At 46.0% G+C, this 16,112-nt stretch overlaps 1 protein-coding gene across 3 annotated transcripts in view; it reads left to right on the top strand.

Annotated features, from left to right (window-relative positions):
• LOC119161585 (ecotropic viral integration site 5 ortholog) overlaps positions 1-16,112 on the top strand; it is a 284,075-nt gene that overhangs the window by 96,033 nt on the left and 171,930 nt on the right. For all 3 annotated transcript variants that reach the window (XM_075878991.1, XM_075878990.1, XM_037414126.2), the window contains one exon: positions 521-669. The gene's annotated coding sequence lies outside the window, so the exon portion shown is untranslated. The remainder of the gene's footprint in view (positions 1-520; positions 670-16,112) is intronic.

Below are 16,112 nucleotides of genomic sequence, written 5' to 3'. Positions count from 1 at the left end.
CACTCGTGGTGCTAAATCTATATTCTTTACTTCGTAGATTCGCTGTATATTGAAAATGTATTCCGGTTGGCCTAGGCACTTCTTTTCCTCATCTGCTCACACACTTTAACTCTTTTTGTTGGTCTTGGCGTTCACGTTTGCGCTATGCAGTGGTATGGCCCCGTTTGTCCCGAAATGGTCCGGGTTGTATTCCACAGAGTGAGAAATTACTCCCACTCTTTCAAAAATTATATATATATATATATATATATATATATATATATATATATATATATATATATATATATATATATATATATATATATAAACACATTTATTTACGGACATACAGACAGCTGATCGCACTGATAAGCTTTCGTTGTTTTATATCGCACTTTCGCATTTGTTCGTGTTTCTCTTATGCTTGTTGTTCTTGAAATCTACGAGAAAAAAAAAGACAAAGTTTGTTGCGGCGTTCGCGTCACAGTTGCGGCTTGTTGAATATGCAATCTTCTGCTGTTGTTCTTTTCTCCCTTATTAGCGTGCAGGGGCCCCTCGCCATCCTGACTGTGACCGGCCTCCTATGCTGCTGTCTGGCGCTGTTGAGCCGAGATGACGGCGCACGGCCCCTAGGCTGCTGTCGCCCCGTCAGTTCTGCGTTCACGTGCTTGCCAGCCGCCACGAAGCACCGTGAGTAGCACGCTTCTGCGTTTTCGCGCGCTTTCGTTTCAGGCGTTTGGAATGCGTACTCACCCATAGTTATAGTACAGGCTGTCGCTACCACTGCACCTCAAGTGAATGCCCGCGACGCGATGGTGGCTCCTCTGCAGCGAGCAATTTGTGCAACCAGCGATGTAGCATGCAAACGTAGCGTTTTATCTAAATTGCGTATGCAAATGTGGGGTTACGTACGTCCGGCGAAGGTTCGCAGTTGCCGTGATGTTCAGTATCAAGTCCAGGTGCGATGAGATCAAGTCGCGTGCGCGGTACGCTGTGTGTGTGTGTGTGTGTGTGTGTGTGTGTGTGTGTGTGTGTGTGTGTGTCTGTGTGTGTGTGTGTGTGTGTGTCTGTGTGTGTGTGTGCGTGTGTGTGTGTGTGTCTGTGTGTGTGTGTGCGTGTGTGTGTGCGCGCGCGCGCGCGTGTGTGTGTGTGTGTGTTGTATGTGTTGGAGAAAACGTGTACGATCGTGAAGCTCTAGCCCATTTTCCCCACCTATTTTGAACAGCTGTGGGAATTTTATAATAAGTTGTGTGGTATTACCGCGCACTCCTTACACCACTCTTACCGCTCAACTTTTTTTGGATTGGCATTGCGTTTTGTTAGCTTAAACTGGAGATATTGGGCTTAATTCAAACATATGTCGGATGCACAAAAGAAGGGTATGTGCAAAAATCGTTCGTGGGCCTCGGCTAACCTTTTGTAGATTAAGCTGTACATGATAGCATGTATTCTCTTCCGGCTTTGTCCAAATTATTTTAAGCCATTTTGATAATCAATCAATCAATCATTCAATGAATAATTTATTTACCGTGCCCTTGAACAACCATGAGGTCTTAGTGCAGGTGCACGCAAAAATAAAACAATAAAATAAACAATACAATACAGACACATTTCAGAAAAATGAAATAAAAAGTGAAAACACAGAAAAAAGAAACTAACGCAAAATGGGAATAAAAATACAAGACGGAGAATCATGGAACTGAAGGGAAAAATAAAGGGGAATATTCTCAACGATGAAGAAAAGAAACCTTCTTGGAAGACGGAAAGGGGAAGAATATGTACATTGTGAAAAAGCATGTTAAAACAGTGCAGAGCTGAGATGAATACAATAACGATGGACTGCGAAAAACATCAAGATCATGAAAATTAACATTATAGAGACTTCGTATTCTGTGAACAGTAGAGTGTTGAATGAAGTAGGGAGGTACATAAAATGGTTGATTCTCTCTGGTTAATAACACTACTACTACTACTACTAATATTAATAATAATAATAATAATAGTAATTGGGAGAGTGGGGTAGAATTATTTGGCCGACATAAAAGCCAGTGAGTCGGCAGGATGTTTTTGAAACGCGTGTGACCAAACAAACAAAACCACGTCGTGCTCACGGCTGAGTCCAACATTACAGTGGCTCTTAAAAAGGGGTCCGCGGTCCCCAAAGGGCTGGCGGAGCCATTTTTTCGGCCCGCGAAACCCATTCTCGAAAAAAAAAATAAAGAAATAACGAAATAAATAAATAAATGTCACAGCTTTGCTGCAAAGGTGAAACAATGAACGCGATAGCAACAAATTCGAAAGTCACGCGGAGAATCGAAACGTGCCCCGCGTTTCTCACGCGCAAATGACGCACGAAACGTACTCGCAGGTACAGATGCACGCGAGTAAGCGTCCCAGTTGTTACTTCGATGTGTCTGGGTCGCTCGCTGGATTCCGTGCCGACCGGTTGTGCGCCCGCGCGCTTGCGATCTTCGGCGTCAGCGTAGCTCTGGCCGACTGGGCTCGCCCTACGTCACCTCCTGCCGCCGACGACGTTCGACGACAGTGTAGCTCTGACTTACTGGACTTGCACTACGCCATCAACCGACGCCGACAAGCGCTCTCGCAAGTGTGCCCCGTCCTCGGACTCCAGTCACCGTGCTTCCATCTTTCCTGTCTCTCCTATCCCCTCAGTTTGTTGTTGCTTCTTCTTCCTCTTTTCTACACCTTTACTCCTACCCTTTTTATCCCTCCTCACCCCCATCCCTTGTGAGCTACTGTGGCGGTGTCGCTCACTGAAGCAGACAATAACGGGGCTCACTTTTCTCTTCCATTCTCTCTCTTAAGAATCACTCATTCGATGTGTCTGAAAAGCGCGCGCGATACGGCGACCCGCGCTCATTGCGCCATCTTGCTGGTAATGCTGAAAACACGATGACCCCCCCCCCCCCCCCCGAGTACTGTCAGCAGAGGCAAGTGGTAGATATAAATAGCTTGCCATTTGAATGTTGGAGGACGTGCTCTACGGTGGCTCAGTAGATAACGCCTCGCATTCACGACGCAGAGGTCCCACATTTGATTCCGCGCGCCGGAGTCTTTTTCTCGATTTTTTTTCTCTCGCGTTTTGATAATGTATACACATACGGTGAATGACGGCGACGCCGACGTCGACGCCAGTGGCAATATCCAGCTGAGAGTGTGCATATATAATTGCTGTCGTAATAAAAGAAAGAAAAGAGAAAGAAACATGTTTTTGGAGCCGCACCAAATCTTGTGCAACAACAACCCCGTCTGATTATTATATGCTTCCCCGCATAGCACTTTTGCACTGCGGCGGAGCTGACTTGTTTTTTTTTTAATTTCATAGCATGTTTGTAAACCTTTTGTAGCCGTTTGTTACGACATATGCATTCTACAATGTTTCTTACAGGCTTGGATATTTGAAGAGGAAACTTATAGCTAAATATGGGATGAATATGGCTGCAGACCGCGCAACTGATTGTGAAGCTAGAGTACAGTCAAGATGTTGAAATCGCATTGTCGTGGCACTTTAGTTTGATCAGTCTTTTCCAGGGATAATTAAAAAGCACCTATTTCACGAAGGATGTTGCGTTAATTTAATACTCACCCCACCCCACTTTTTTTCACTGCAAGTGGTCCCTCGTCACTTCCACAAAACTTCCTCGAAACATCTATAGCGCATAACCACTGCTCTTCAATGCGCCCTGGCATCCCTGCTCATGTTTGCACTCCCCTACCCACCATCTTTATACCCGCACTTTTGTTCCGATAGTAGAAATTGAAATAAGTTGGTTAGGTCGTGATTAATCCGCAAGAAGAACATTTATTGTCAAGCGGTGTATGGAATACGCGAACAGCAGAAAATTATAAACGCGTTGACTCGCTGCTGAATCTACATCGCTCAAAGCGCGCACGGCAGGATGGAAATGAACATGTTCAAAAAAAGAAAAAAAAACACCGTGAAACAAGGCAATCTGTTTGGCGTTCGCACTTTATGGAGTGTATTTTCGGTTGTGAGTCAGCTCTGTCCGTGTTTTCTTTTGTTCGGTTATCCTTGTTTCTCAAACAGACAAATACAAAAACTTGAAAGCGAGCAGTTTTTCGGGCGGTGTGTTGGAAAGCACATTTACAAGCGACAACCCTTGCCTTGAATGTTTCCGGAGCAGCCACTAAAGAATTTTTATGGGGGTGAGCGAATGTTCAAAATTTTTAATACGTGTGGAATACTTTCACTTATTCGAAGCATATTCGTTTCCAAAGATGTATAGTTTGATCATGGCTAAATATAAAGTCACAGGGGCGAACATTTGAACAAGCAGCAACTTACGAATGCTGCGAATCCTTATTTTTACATCGAATCATTGCTAATACGTACAGGGGGGTGGGGGTCAAAACTTTCCAGGCCGCCATCTTATGTATTCCCCGTCGCCACCTTTCAGCACATTTCGACCTCTGGGTGCTTCAGGGGTCCGCTAAGCCTAGCGCGGTTAAAACGTACTTGCGACCCCTCCGCAACCGACACTCCTGGAAGCCGGCTGTTTTCGCTGTCGCATGTGACGCGTCGCATGCGCACCACCGGTTGCCGCGCTCCGCGATTATGATTTTTCACATAAAGGTTAACTTCAGCCCTCCAGTCGTGGTATGGTCGACGTCCCGTTGCCGCGTGATACAAGGCTTTCCATTCTTTCGGGAAGGGCACAAAAGGGCCTATCGGCGGTTCCGACTTCGACGCCAGGGAGTGCGGCAATGCCGTCACAGATAGACACCGCAAAGAACGAAGTGAGTGACGGCCTCCTAGAACGCGCTAGCACGGTACAGTCCTCGCACAATACGAAACTTAAGCCATCCGCTTGCCAGCGCTGTTGCATAAGCTTGCTGCGTGCTTTTTTTATAAGCGACGATCCGAACGAACCGCGCCGTCATTTGCGGCCGCCTCCTTCCTTGTGCGGTACTGCGGAGTCGCGGAATGTGCATCGGTCGTAGAGACGAAAGCAGCTCTGGGCCCCTTACCGCTCTGACCCACGAAGATGGTCGCTGCCGCCTTAGCAGCTGCAGGTGCACGGCAGGAGAAGGGCTGCCACGGAGGACATTCCAACAGTGAGCGCGCGAGCACGGTACACCAAGCGCCTCGGCAGTGATGCACGCAGCTGGAGGATTGGCTCCATGCGGCCGCAAGTACCGCGTTAAAACAGATTGCTATCGTACAGATGCGCGTGACACGCTCATCGGGATCAGCCAGACGAGTCGCCCGTCCGCTTTGCCGCCATTTCAGCGCTGTGTGTGCTCCTTGTCATAGTTTCGGAATCTTCCTTGACATAGCCACCGCGCGGTTATCGCATGGTCGTGCGATAGAGCCGGAATTTCTTTCGCACTTTGGTAGTAAAATGAAAGTAAAGGCCTGTGGTGAGCACTTCTAGCCAACACTACCTGTGATGCGTCTCATTTATTTATTTAACGGCGCACCGTGCCTCACGGTCACTGCATAATACAGTTCAGTGCATACTGGCAGCTATGCTGCGTTCCCGGTAAACGGCGATGTTTTGTTGCAATCACGCTTGTCGCGCTTATTTCTTGCGTGATTCATTTCAGCCTTATCTCTCGCAATCTTATGTGACAGGAGCGTTTTTTTTTAAAGCTTTATTCTGTAGTTCTCTTATGCTTTCTGATGTACGTACCTTTCGCGGTCTATGAACAGGTATAACAGTAAGCAGTGTTACTTGAACTATGCTTAAATGCTCAGAAGAAGAAAAAGTATGAACGAGTATCACATTGCGTATTGTCACCTCAATTCTAAGGGGCAGGTTTTTTTTTTTTTTAACTTTCAAGTGGGTTGTTACAAGTTGCGACACACACAGAGGGGTCAACATGTGAGCAGGCCACGCAGTTTACTCGCCTGCATGGTGATTTGTAATTAGCGCATTACCAAACGTGTATTAAATTTTACAGCCTAATCATGTTCAGTTTCATTATTTTATTTAAAATGAGTAATCAAAGCTTCTATTACGTCACGTTTTAAAACGTTTTAACGACGCGCATGTATTATATATTTCATTCGTTAATTCACAGACAATGTATTTTTTCGCATTCCGAAATTTCAATTGTCGCACTCTTAAAAATTTTCGATATACCTAGGTGCAAAAGTGACATTGAAACTAGCCCATTCTATAAGTTTATGTATAAATCGCCTAAGCGCAGAGGTCTCCACAATTTGTGTATAACAGCCTCATCGAGATATACAGTGCGTCGAATGCCTCCTCTTTAAGTAAACAGTTAATGTATTGCGAGTGGCTTAGAGTATTCGCGTGCGGCATGCGGTGCATTTTGGAGAGAAAGCTAAGTTCACAAACGTATATAGGCGAAAACAGTCCTATATACAAGTACTCAGGGCCGTACTACAGCAAAATATCACTTCAGCGAACTACATTTAAACGAACTGTTCAGTTGTACGAACTTTTTTAATCCCGCAGGGAAGTGCCTCTGAACGCAATGTTAACTCTCTTAAATTTACGAAGTTTAGTGCATAGCGCATTTCAGTTCTGCGAACATATTACGTGACACCGTCTGATGCCTCTCAGGTCATGGTGACAACTTTTAAATGAGGGCAGCTGCGCTTTTTGGGGTTTAGTTTTACTGCGACGTTCGCGATCAGCTCCGCCAACGGAGCTAATCGCGGAGGCCATATGCGATTTTACTTTCACACCGGCACTTCGTTACCACGTGACGAAGAGTTTGCCCCAAGTGGCCTTGATATAGCCTTGAACTCGATTGGCTGCCACCATCTTTTTTCAAAGCAGCCGGAGCTGCGTGTATGGCTTCGTATTACTCTCATACGTAAGGCATTCATTTCACCAGCTGCAGCGATGAGTGCCACACGGAAGTTCATGTTTGTGGACGAAAAACTCGAAATATTGCTCCGAAGTACTGATGCTGCCGGAAAAACTGAACTCATTTTCTGCCCAGCGGAAACTTGTGCCGAAGATTATTAATTAAAGCTTGAACCCTAAGTAACTCAATTCGTGATCGTTACCACCGCAGCCTTCAGATTACAAGTGCAGCAAAAGATTACTACGTTCTTCACAATATATTTGATAAGGGTAAGTTCACATGCTAAAGGCCTGAATAACAAATAAGCTGGAACTTCATTTGAACACCTGATGGTTCCTTCAGCTTGGAATAGCTATTTGAGTTCAGCGAACTTTCACTTTAACAAGCTTTGTCTTCCCATCAAGTTCTTTCAGCTGAAGTCATCAGTTTTAGACTCACGAGGGGGTTCCAGCGTATACACATATCTCTCAGGGAGAGGCGCACAGCATACATTGAGTTGCTTTATAATTTCATTTCATTTATTTACTACACAATGTTATAAGGCAATAGTTTCCTTATAATGCTGTGTCGTACAATAGCGACGCAATTTCCGGGGTCTTGCCGGGATGCAGTGTTGATTCCTCTATACGATGCATCTCAGCCATATAGGCAATGAACGGCACCGCAACTTGTGGTGAAGTTGGCAGGACGCCATCACTTCGGCACTCCTTTGTATGAGGTTGCTTTAAGTATCCAATATCCCCGACAGCCGTTCTTTGCGGAGCTCTTGCTTTTTTACTTCCACGAAAGGGGGCCGTTACCGACGTGGTGAGCTTGAAGGCCATTTGCTTCCTAAAGTTACAGCAGAACGCCCTCGAAATGTATAGTGGCGCCGCATGTGCTTGTACTTGGTCGTGATGGCTGCGAGTCGTTTAGGCCCGACGGCAATATGTATACCACGCATGCAGAGCCGTGCCAAGCAAACATTTTATCACCAGAACCATGCTCTTGACCAAATCCACACTTGAGTGTGCGTGGTGACTTCATTTTAGACAACGTAAACATAGTAGCGGCTGACCAGGATGCAATCGTTGCCATTTCGTGGGCTTCGCGTGTGTTGGTCGTTGCCCTGCGTATATATGGCATGACCTTTGGCTCCTTGCGATGTGTTCGGGCTCGCGGACCTTGACGTCATGCCTTTTATTCGTGGACAATCTTAAGAACAGGGATCCCGTACGTGGGCCGAAACGTCGAGACTCTTATTCGTTGTCAGTCTTGAGAACAAGGAATGTGTGAAACCCCCGCTTTTGCTGGCGCGCTCAGTGTGTGTACGCGTCTACTTCATACACGCCCGTCCCCTATACGCGTTGAATTCTCTCACGAAGGCGGCGGCTGTGCATGCCGCCGAGCGATTGAAGGCCGGCGCGCGGCACTTTCCAGCGATTCTGTGTCCTATCTATCCTGTTCCCGTTTTGGCAAGACGGTAGCCTTATTATCTTTCTTTCGGAGCGGCGTTGAGAGGAAGAAGCTCCCTGGAAAGAAAGAGACGAGTTAATCATCGCCACCTGTTTCGTGATGCTCATTACGCAGAAGAAGATGGCGCGCCTGTGGTGCATCGCATTTTGGTGCCGCGAGGGAGACGCTCTTTTGGGAGCAGCCGGATGGAGCGAATCCCACTTGGGCCATTCCCTTTGTTTCTCCTCCGGCGCGAGATTCGCTCGCAGTATTTGAAGACGTGCAATTCGTGCCGTATTGTATGAAGCCGGCCGTATTGGGGGCGCAGTGGTTTTCATCTTTCTGCGGCTGCCTGAAAGAAACGCGAGACTGCTTGAAGGCGTTTGTTAGGAATAGCATGAAGCTGCAATGAAAACCACTTCCTCGAACCCTTTGGTCGCGTGATCTTGGGCGCATTGAACGATGTTTCACCCGCTCGTATGTTACGCGCCGTCTCCAAGCGGCATTACAAGTGTATTTTTTATATGTATGGTGTTTTTTGAGCCGCCCGATGTTTTTCCAACCCCACCCTCTTTTTTTCTCCTTTGCTTGTTCACTATAACTGCTTTGCTGTTCGTGCTCTTAAAAAGCGTTCTGTCGGTGCTCTATATCGTACACGCTGGGGAAACGGTTACACTTCTTTTTGTTTCGACTTGTATTATATTGAACTAAAACGTCCTCATAAGAGTGCGCAGAGTTCCCCTTCATATAGGGAGAAGGTTCGTCGTAGCGCCCCCCTATCACCCCCCTCCCCCTGTGCGCACGCTTATGAATCCCCCCCCCCCCCCCCTTTTTTTTTTCTATGCGCTGACGGATGCTACGCGCGTGTTAGCGAACTACACAATTTCCATTTTCATGTCATGTCGTCCGCCCCGTTGATGTAGCAGTCCTCGGCCGCTGGTCCGAAGGTCGCGGGTTCGATCCCGCGGCCGTATTGGTCGCATTGAGATGGAGGCGAAACGGTATAGAGGCCCGTGTACTGTGCGATGTCAGTGAACGTTAAAAAAAAACCAGTTCGTTGAAATTTCCTAAGCCTTCCACTACGGCGTCTCATAAATAAATACATCGTGGATTTGAGACGTTAAACCCTAGATATTATTATTATATTTTTAAGACTTCACCTCATGTAAACTTTACCTTCATACTTGAAGAGGCACGAAAAGACATGCACAGAGCAACGGACTTGATTGCCAAGATTTTCGTCGTGCTCAACTTTTCCTTCGTGCGGCAGTTCAATGTTATCGGTAGGCTATCGGTATGCACGTGTTGCCAGCATTTACGTCATCGAAAGTTGAGGGGGAGAAAAAAATAATAATTGGAAATGCTGCATGGGAGCAATGGAAATTCTGGTTCGGTACACATACATGCACTGGTAGGCAAAGGATGGGAAGCAACGAGATAAGATAAGTATATAGAGAGACAGAAACATGGGGAGTGCGAACGAGATCACAGCGAGTAACTTTTGCCACCAGCCATAAGACCACAGTATCTCGTATCTCGCCCTCAACTCTCTGATGACTTATGAAATCGATATTTGAAAAGTACTCTCAACGGTCGTCCATAAACTCGAGCTATCGCAATTGCGAATTGTCGTACACTGCATAGCGAAGATAATCACTCATGGAGAACGTACTGAATGGTCTCGTCGACATCACAGTCACCACGTGAGAACGCTGCCGGCTACTCCAATTCGAAAAACGAAAGTCACAGCTATTCCTACAGGCGACAAAGTCAGCTGGCCGGCCGAGTCCCTTTGGGATGCGAAGGCGGAGTTTAAGAGGCCGAATGATATAGCTGGTTATTTTGAAAATTCTTGGTGTATGTCACATTCGGATGGTCATATCTCGGACGAACACTTATTTTGTAGCGGTTACAGCGTATCGCTGGCAATTCCACAACGCTATATTGTCGCATTAATGAAAAGATGTCATCAAATGAAATGAGTTTTCGAGGCGATCACATGGCTCATGACCCGCGTTTACGTGAATGCGACAGTGCCACATCGCGCTCCAGTTTCATCGCATCGCACTTATGTAAATGGCAGTGTCCGCTAGAAAGGCGAATCGCCTTAACGAGCCATGTCAGTTTGAGGTGTCACTGGCTGAATCGTCTCACGTCGTGCGTGTGTACGCTTGTCTGTGTGACTGGAAAAACCATAGCTGCTGGTGTGTGCTCGCCTCCACTTACCGATGAAGCACGCCTCCCTGGAAATGGATCCTGGCTCTATTCGGATAGAAAAACGATGCACCGCGTGTATATTCATGGTCGCATAGTATTGCTATTGTGTGCTTGTAAATGGCATTCAATGTGTATACACCGCCGTATCCTATCAGCAGAGCTATGATACAATTTTTGAAGGAAAGTAGATTGGTCGGATAATCATAATCGCATGATGCCGATGATCTTCAAAGTGGTACTGATATTATATATTTATGGATAGATGTGCTCTTTGATACATTTGTTGGTTTTTGCTGTGGAACACGTGGGCGCTATGACTGGGCACGACGTCCATGATCGGCTCGCGTCTATAGGCTACTTGGTATGCATTAAAACGTTAATAATTATTAAAGATGCGTCAGAAATCGTCTCGTTGGTTTCGTCCTATTTTAAACATTTTAACGCACCTGTTCCCTTCCCGGGATATATCTTGTACGGGCTCACCTAATCACCAGCTTTCAGAACACGCGCTGTCTCCGGAATCGGCACATTTTACTCGGCAGACAGAGGTCCATGCGATTTTGCGGGGATGAGTGAAAATAATCTTTGTTTTAATTGGCCATATTCAAGATATACCAAAAGGGATATCACAATGTCAGGCGCTGGTGAACGTCTCTAAAGCTCGAGCACATGGAAATTTTACTCCTTAGAACGTTTTTTTTTTTTTTAAAGATTTCTTGATCTTCTCGAGGGTGAAGGTGTATATGGTTCATACATATACCGGAAATATCGATAGGTGAGCACGATAGCGATTACACAGCGGCACTGGCGAGATATGCCGGCATTGCTATTGATGTATATTGCTGGATTCCACTTATGACACGATTACTTGGAGGCCTTTCGTATCTCGAAGGTTCTGCGTATACACTGATTCGCAAACTTTACATGCGTTCAAGAGCACTCAAGTGTAGTCGTCATGCATTGAGCGACGTCAAGGGTCTGTGCCGTTCCACTCGTCGTCGTCAAGGCAGTGCAATCGTCAGAGTCAATCCCCCCCCCCCCTTTTTTTTAACCGCTTAGCATAGAATGATGCGCTATCGTCTATGTAATGCAAATACATTGATTTCAATTACTAAGTGTAGTGCAACAAATAACAGCCGACAGTTTTGAATGCATGTGTTGCACAATACGAAGATTTCTTACAAGCTCAAGACACATACAGTTTTTTTAGACTTTTATTGGTAGCTTAATCTTATATAATAACTATGTTGATCTCTTTCAATCAACTTAATTTTTCTCTATACAGGTTGTTGCGTAGTTTATACAAAACGCGAACAAAAAAATACGTATGCTGATTTAATTTCTAAAAAGATTTTGCAATGTTAGCATGATGTACCGTACAGTAGGCTATTTTCCGTTTGGCACAGTTTCATCGGTCCTGAAAATGGTGTTTCGGCTCGCATACTTGTTGGAGGAGTGACGCTTGCAGAGTCACTTAGCATTTAAGCATGCGGAACATCTGGCGTTTAATTTCGTATAGAACGTATATTGTTTTGCATCTTGGTGTCTTAAGTGATTGCGATCATTCGACACAGATCAAGCGAAGACCTCGTGGATTTCGAGTGTAATTGTCATTTTTACTTCTGAATTCATCTTTCCATTTATTGCACTGTTTGGGGCATTTGTCCTTTCTGTTGCATCTTTTGTGGAAACTAGCACAGTTTACGAGCCGAATGCCTTCGCTCCAACGAGCTCCAGTTGAAGCCTTGCTGAACGTTTTTCAATCGGTGGCATCACTTCCATTTCCCTTGATACGACCTGTTCTACGAATGCTGCCCAAACCTTTGTGACGCATGTGCCATGGAGGGGCGTCGGTAGCTATGTGAAAGGTTTTTCTCGTCTGCCGCGTGGCCTCGAACTGCCACAGTGCCGATGTGCTCTGGTTACGTGTATACGCGTCTGGGGTGAGTATATACAATAGCCGGGGGCGGTCTTTCTTGTCTCGGGGTGACTCCGTTCACGACGCAGTTCCCGGTCGCTGCCAGAGCAGATCTGGGCGCGTTCCTCCTGGTTCGCGCGCCGAGCGGTATTTCCACGCGCAGCTCTCATTTTAGACACGGTTCTTGTGGCGCCGCTCTGGAAGTTTGGATGCTCACCCGGCCTGGATACTTACGAAATGCGATGCGGTTCGCCATGGATGAAACCTAACGATTGATTTCACATTTCCCATAGAAATTCGTGGAATGGGTGTACTAATCGGCGCGAGTTCGTTCTTGTATTCACAGCCAACATTGTGTTCACGAGAAGCGTCAGTCAAATGTGTGGCATGTCGAGTGAGTAAAGAAATAAAAGTTGTTTTTGTGGCACATTGTAGTGAGTGCCGCTGTGCAGCGGGTGGCAGACACAAACTTGCTGGCGGTGTATATATACGTGATTGCCAGTTACATGTCAGATCGAGGCTGCAAGCCCTTCCAGGGGGGATAGAAGAAGAAAAACAAAAGTGGCCCTCGATGGTAAAAATGCTTCTTCGCGTGCAGCAGATTTTGTTACCTGATGTGCGATAATCTTGGTTGCTTATCGAGGGCCTCTAGCAGCTGCGTACACGCTGAGGCTCTCTGCCGCTGGCTTGTTTGCAAACAAGAAAGACGTGGGCTTTGTAGTTTGGATTTTTTGGAAAGGTTTTCTGAATTCGCGTGCGTGGGCGCTTCTGCTTTTCGCATCTCTTGGTATGTGACCTCGTCGCCTCAGAAAATTAACCACCTCGTACAGAATACTGGGACTGCATTTCGTCGCTCGTTCTCTTATCTAAAAGAGAAACTGCTGTGACAATTGCTTCTGACTTGATAGCCACAGTGGATAGACGCAAATGGGGCATCCGTATAAATGGCTGTGATAGATCTAGTAGAATGTTTGAGAAGGCTCATACGGGGATATACCAATTGCCTTTCTATGTGCCATACTGCTCGGCTGCTGATCCGATGGTCGCGGGCTCGATCCCAGACGCATTTCGGTGCGTGGAGGCGAAGTGGTTGAGGCCCGTGTGATGTGCGATATCGGCGCACGTTAAAGAACACCCGATAGCTAAAATTTCTGGAGTCCTCCACTACGGGGTCTCTCACATTCATATCGTCGTTTTACGATGCAAAACCAGGAGGCGGAAACTCCATATACTTTCCACGTATTTGCTCTCCGCAGTGGGGTTCGTGTGTTCAGAAGAGGCGAAAGTTAAGCTGATTGATGTCTCAGTATAAAGCCGAAAGCTCGATCAGCATGAATATAATGAACTTTTTTATTACACGTTTTGTATAAAAAAACACACACGTAGTGTGAAAGTGTCAATCTATAAAATCAGCTTTAACTCACAACGGACATAATAAGCAAACATTGAACAAAGATTATCTGAGCTAATGCAAAAATTATCAACAATCGCGAGTAGGACACGTCGTATTTGACTCAATCACGTCTGTTATGATGGCGCACATAGTTTTGCTACAGAACTCGATTACCAAATGCGACTGAAGTTCACAGGCACGGAGAGGCTTGAAGCGATGAGAAGTTTTTCGAGAATGGACGTCGCTGGAAACAGTGTTTCGGCAAGTTGACTTCTCCTCGTCAGGGCAGCAGCGTCGCCTTGTCGAAGAAAAGTTAACTTGTCGAAGCGTTGGCTCCACCGACATTCTCTGTGATGATATTTACAAGCATTTTGTCCATCGCGTGTATTTGAGTGACAGTATTAGAAGTAAAGACTCACAAATTATCAAAGAGCGGCTACAAGAATTTTATGAGCAGGAAGCAGCCTATAATTGCTTTACGTCATTTGAACTATACACGTCAAAAGTAATAGAAGCTAAATCTATGTATACAGCCGAGCCTATTTGAATTCAAGCAGTCGAATAGACGCATTTTTGCCCTGACGCAACTCGAATTCAATCCTTTCAATAAACGTTGTTGCCTTGACGAACAGCGTTGCCCCGAGTTGGCACAACGCAGAGCTGCGCAATACATGGGTTGCCCGATTAAGCCATCTTCGACGAATGCATGGTGGACTTGCCCGGCGTAGCTCACTGCGGCTTCCGTTCTCTGCCCGCCACTATACTTGCTGTCTTTATCTTCCCCGTAGTTGACATGCCAGCCGAGTGAAACAAGGGAGCGCGATCCGACTTCTAATATCACTGAGCGAGGGGCGAGAAGGAGCGGAGGCAAGTGTTATACGAACGCAAGCCAATCACTTCTGATTTAAAATTCACAAAATGAGGAATATGAAAAGACATATAAACAAAGAGAGGAGTCCTCTACAGGGGTATTGAACTTTTTTCATTGTAAAAAACTTGGGAAAGTCAATAAATACAAGCATTCACATCAACCTCACTCTCTTCAACCGGATCTTAGGATGCCCGGCAACCGCTATATATACGAGCGTGCATGTTCCTTGAAACCGAAGCTAGCGCCGAGTTTCCGGGGCTTGGCAAAACTTCAGATATTATTGTTATTATTATATGACCATGTGTCATAATAAAGATTCGGTATACATTGACCTGCATGGAGATATAAGATGCCTATTGGTGTGGTAGGAGTTAAAGGGGCTTTCTAACACTTCAAAACATCGGTGCTGACCGCATCAACTCGTAGTGGCGCCCGCCAGAACTACTGCGAGCGGATATGACTACGCAAGGCGCCGGCCTGTGATTGGATAAATGTAACGTTAGATGCAATCGTGTTATTGCATAAAACTAGGGATCGCTACTGAATTTACTTTTTTAAGCATGGTTTTTCACTGAACGCGGAAGAAAATAAAAGCTATTCGACCTTTTCATCTTGAAAACTGCAAAGCCGGTCAAACAATGCGCCGAACACCACAGTGATGGAGGAAACGCGCAGGGGAATCTCCAGGCGCCGTTGTTTGAAGAAACTGAAGGGAAAAAACTGTAAGAGCGTTGATATATAGACGTCATAGTGGAAAGAAAGATCAGTAAAGCGACAAAACATTATACAAGCGTTCGCGAGCTGCCTCGTTTCGCACGTGCCGTTCCCTCTTTAAGTACCACATTATTTGTTGCCAGCGCAACAGCGTCTTCAATACGTTAAAAATATTGGTTGGAAATATTGGTTGGGCATTAAAAACATTGGTTGGACAATATGGCATGCAAGCTTCGGGTACGGTAGAGGTTTCGTGTCACTACATTGGGCAGCCATTCGACGTCACACGGCGAGGGAAACATGGTCAGGTGAGCCCACGAAAATCGAGTAGATGGTAGGCGTTCCTTTTATGGTATTTTGATTTTTCTACGCTGAATAAGTTCGCACTGCGTGCTCTGTCGCTGTCGTTCTTGTGGCACCTATCTCTTAAGCCTTCTGTGTGCGCAACCAGCTAGAAAAACATGTAAAACAATGAGGTAGTGAAAAGTGTTAGAGTGTCCCTTTAATGGGTTCCTATACTGGAGGTGGAAGCAGCTGTACACCAGGCCCGTTTGAACTTAAATATTGCGTGATTGTGGAAGCAGCGTTCGTTAAGATAGGTATGTGTGGTTTAACGTCCCAAAACCACAATATGATTATGAGAGACGCCGTAGTGGAGGTCTCCGGAAATTTTGACCACCTGGGGTTCTTTAACGTGCGCCCAAATCTGAGCACACGGGCCTACAACATTTCCGCCTAGCGTTCGTTACCGATCCGTCTGT

This window comes from Rhipicephalus microplus, chromosome X, assembly GCF_043290135.1.
Source record: "Rhipicephalus microplus isolate Deutch F79 chromosome X, USDA_Rmic, whole genome shotgun sequence".
Classification (NCBI taxonomy): Eukaryota; Metazoa; Arthropoda; class Arachnida; order Ixodida; family Ixodidae; genus Rhipicephalus; species Rhipicephalus microplus.
Note: the sequence above shows the minus strand (reverse complement) of the source record. Positions and strands in the feature narration are given on the sequence as shown.